Source organism: Halichoerus grypus, chromosome 6, assembly GCF_964656455.1.
Source record: "Halichoerus grypus chromosome 6, mHalGry1.hap1.1, whole genome shotgun sequence".
In the NCBI taxonomy this organism is placed as follows: Eukaryota; Metazoa; Chordata; class Mammalia; order Carnivora; family Phocidae; genus Halichoerus; species Halichoerus grypus.
The window spans coordinates 170,220,979-170,225,661 of record NC_135717.1 but is presented as its reverse complement, the minus strand read 5'-3'; the positions used below and the strand labels follow the sequence as shown (position 1 = coordinate 170,225,661).

At 40.2% G+C, this 4,683-nt stretch overlaps 1 protein-coding gene across 1 annotated transcript in view; it reads left to right on the top strand.

Annotated features, from left to right (window-relative positions):
* ENTHD1 (ENTH domain containing 1) overlaps positions 1-4,683 on the top strand; it is a 105,815-nt gene that overhangs the window by 81,613 nt on the left and 19,519 nt on the right. The gene's annotated exons all lie outside the window — the stretch shown is intronic.

The following is a 4,683-nucleotide window of genomic DNA, read 5'->3' as shown; positions in this document are numbered from 1 at the left end:
CTTAACTGCCCCTTGCCTGTGATGGTGACAAATGCTTTGTGGTTAATTGTCTTATTTTAGGATGTTTTGCAGAAGTCACTTCTGCAAAGGCTGCAAAGCAGAATGTGAGGGCGGGTCCTGTCTAAGCTGCAGAACAGGATGTCAGCGCTGTTTTACTTTAGCTGTCCTGACTCCAAATTTTCTTGTTGGGGCCCTGACCCTGACTATTTAACTGTCCAACTAACTCCTAACACTCGGAGAGGAGAGGAAGAAGGAAGTCAAATGTGTGCCAGGCCCAAGGTGCTAGATGCAAACATTGAAAGTCACGTGGGGATGGTGCAGCAGGGAGGTGGTTGGACCAGACCTGGATGTCCCACATTAGGGAATGGTGTTAGGGGGCTCCTCAGGGTGCCCTGAAGAATTCTCATATTCACTCCCCGTGAGAGCCAGCGTTTGGCTGCCGGCTGTAGAGCGGCCGTGGGTGTGGCCATATTAGCCAAAGCAGGAGCCACAACCAAGAGAGACGTGACTGAAACAGTGGCCAGACGATGAAGAGATAGACACTTGTCTCTTACTCCCCTTACTCTGCTCTGACACTGAATAGAGCTGAGCTCAGAGGAAGGAGCTTTGTCCCTTAAGTAGGTCAAAGTCAACCTCCAGATGAGGGAAGGGAAAGAGGAGTAAAAGCAGGCCAGGGAGGGAGAGCAGCCAGCACAAAAGCCCAGAGGTGTGATAGCACCAGGTGTGTGGGGACTCTTTCTAGTGATTCACAATGGCTGACGTGTGCTGGGGTGGGTCACTAGAGACCAGAAGGAAGGTTGCACTCTGACTAGACACAGCGTTAGTGTGAAAACACTCCATCCACCCTATTGCCTCAACTCACGTCCAGATTTTCTTTCACTTTGATATCTGTGCTGTATTTTTTAATATTTCTTTGTACCTATCTTCCATTTCCCAGTTTTATTTTCAACTGGAGTTAATCTGCTGTGTAAGTCACCAATTATTTTTTTAATTTCAGTTATTTATTTTTAAAATTTTTAGAAGTTCTACTTGGATTTTCTACTTGATTTTGTTTATATAATCTCTTATTCCTTGCTCATATTTTCAAGCTTGTATTCCTTTAAACATATTAAGTATATCAATGATTATTTTATCCTCTGTGTTTTGTAATTGAAATGAATTACCATGTCGGAGGACTTTTCCGGCTTTTGAACTTTCAGGCGCAGTGCACAGTACCCGGTCCCTCCTCAATATATTTGTTGCAAAAATGAATGAATGAAAATATGTGGAAGGTGCTGGAATAAAAAGAGCAAATGAAACATTAATAGGTAAATTACAGTATAGTGCTGTAAGCCATATTATAAAAATATAAGCAAAGAGCTCTAAGAGCAAGGACTATACACTGACTCTGCCTGGGAAAGAGAAATGGTATGTGTCCTCTTAGGTATTCAGGGAAGTATTTTCCAAAGGGACGTATATTATATGACATAGGAAGTTGTAATAGGTGAGGTTTTTTTTTCTTGGCTTATTGTGGTAAATCAAGCATTCATACTTCATGAGAAATAACACTTCATCTGAATTGACAGTTTAAATGATATTCTCAGGTTTGTTGCAGTGTTGCAGACTTAGACATGACTTTTACGCCATATTGAAGTCAAGGGTAATTACTGTCTGTACATCTAATGAGGAAAATGTTTGAGAATGATAGGTCTTCATCTCATCATCATCTTTCCATAGAACATCAGTTCTCGTGGTCTCAAATACCTCCTACTAAGAACATTGGGCCCAAAGGACACACATCATGCTTGCGGTCTACATAAACAGGAATTTCCAGGGGGGAAGGGAGAGTACCTGATGCGTGCTGATGCCCATCTGCTTCCAGTCAGGGCCATGGCTGGCTGGGAAAGTCATTCCCTTCTTCAGACTGCTCCATAATAACCATACCCAGGACCCTGTCGCATTTACTGTGTGCCAGGTACTACTTAAAGCATTTTCTATGTTTAATTCATGTCAGAATTGAAACTCTGACCAATTTATCTTAATTTTTTATTCTCTTGGGGTGCCCCGTAGGGTTTTATTGGCATGCTAAGGCTTGGTCTGATGGTCACAAACACTTGTGCCTTCAGGCACCTGCTCATCTCCATCCTGGAGTAACTTGCTCTGTAAAGCAGGAGACCTTCACATGCCAGAGATTAGTTTCCATTTCAACCCTAACCTAAACAACAGGAAACGTGGCGATAGGTAATGATCACTAGCTTCCCAAGGACATGTTCAGCTTCAGTTTTTATAATGATAATCTATTAAGGGAAATTATAATTTTTATTGTTGGTGGAACCATAACTATGATATAAAATTTAATAATGAGCATTTGGTACCTATTTTATAATCCATTCACTATGATCCATTTTCATGGCCTGAAAGTCTTCAGCTGTCTACTTGAAGAGGTTGTTTTTTGTTTTAAAGATTTTATTAGTTTATTTGAGAGAGTGAGAGCCAGAGAGCAGGAGTGGGGTGAGAGAGCACAAGCAGGGTGAAGGGCAGAGGGAGAAGTAGACTACCCACTGAGCAGGGAGCCCGATGTGGGGCTCGATCCCAGCACTCTGGGATCATGACTTGAGCCGAAGGCAGACACTTAACCGACTGAGCCACCCAGGCACCCCTTGAAGAGGTTTTTAAAGACCTTTAAATGGGTCCATATCTCTATTTTCTTATGAGAAGTTAAACCATTATCTCAAATTTATACTGAAAGAAGTAGTAAATATACATGCCATATTTCATAGCCATATTTTCCAAAATATTTTCTTTTTTTAAAATTTGGATGCAGTATATTCTGCAGTTAAATGTAACATGGATCAGAGGGAGATTATAGCTGCTCTAACTTACTATGATTATTTGGGGTTTCATGCATATACTGTAAGAAAAATATATTAAGATTGTCATGTCAAACATGTTATTCAAGTTTCACATTCAATATCCATTTTATTTATTTATTTATTTATTTTAAAGATTTTATTTATTTATTTGATATATAGAGAGCACAAGTAGGCAGAGAGGCAGACAGAGGGGCTGGCAGAGGCAGAGGAAGAAGCAGGCTCCCCGCTGAGCAGAGAGCCCGACGTGGGGCTCTATGCCAGGACCCTGGGATCATGACCTGAGCCGAAGGCAGACGCTTCACCGACTGAGCCACCCAGGAGCCCCTCAGTATCCATTTTAAATCAGTGGCTTGTCTGTCTACTTTTAACCAGTATATTAATGAGCAATTCAAATCACCCCTCTATATTAATAATTTATAACTGTAGCGTGTTAGTAAAATGGACTTCTTATCGTCAGATCCTATTTCCTTTGATTAACATAATTGCAAAAGTAGAAGCTCCTTCGGTTACACATTTTGAAACTACAGAAAGACATATTTTGGCATCCATCTTTTGTCAGGTTTGCCAGCTCTCTGCTTTGTAGCTGTAATTGGATACAGCGTATCAGACCAACAGAATTGATCACAGCAATAGCTCTGCTGGAATTAACACCCATTATTAGATTCACCATATAATGGAATATAAAATAATATGCGGTGATTATAGTACCTGAAGTAAGGCAGCGGAATTATTGGAAAATGAAAAAGAGTTACCAGTATAGAATGTTCCTACTGTAGGCAGTCTCTTAACTCCAGAATTAAATCCAGTGTTCCCTTTCAAAAATGATTTCATCATCGTCTCCAAATGAGCAAAAACATTTTCAGTACCTTCAACAGCATAGCTCTTCTCTTTTGTCCTTAAGCTCAAAGCATGGAGAGGTGTTGGGGTTTTGTTTGTTTGTTTTGTTTTTTTCCCCTTACTTCAGACATTTTAGTGATAGTCTGTATTTAAATTTGCAGTTACACAGGAATAAGCTTCTTCCTGAAGATAACTATCAAGAATAATCAAACCCGGGCGCCTGGGTGGCTCAGTTGGTTAAGAATAATCAAACCAGCTTTACAATGACTGATGTTTCAAGGTCCTATTTTGCATTAATCAAGTATATATTGGCAGGTGTAAAGCACTGTACAATAAAGAGAACTGGGTACAGTCTCATAATTTAATACTGAGCTTCTCATCCAGGAGTCTGCCAGATAGATACTTGAGAACAAAGCTCTTTGACATTCAGGTTTAAATTGAAAGAAAATGAGAAACCAGATAAAGCAAGCCAACCAAATTAATTCACTCTGTAGTCCTCTCTGTTTTTTAGTGGAATTCAGAGAAATTCTCTCCCAGAGAAAGTTGGGAAGCCCTCATGAAACAATTGTTTTAGTGTTTGCAGAGTATACATTTATGTATTTTGTGTTCAACCACATAGAAATAATATTTATTGCTGTTCTCCAGCAAATCCCCAGGAGTTCCCATGGGCTTCAGAAAATTTTCCATAAATGCTGTGCATTATTTATATGGATCCAAGAAAACATCTACCCCAAAGCCTTTCCTGGGAGGAGACAAATAGGTACAGATATATGGGCCAATTGTGTACTTAACTTGGTACTCCTCCACATGGCCCTGCATCTTTAAAAGTGGCACCAGGGACAAAAGGAGTGACCCCCAAGGTAAACTTCAGTCACTTCACAGTTAGGAACCACTAGAAGAATTGTCAGTGAAGAAGTACTAGGTACAGCTGGTTCTACCACACTTTCAATTTCTTCTTCTATGCCCCTAGTAAAAAGAGCATTGATTTAGAATT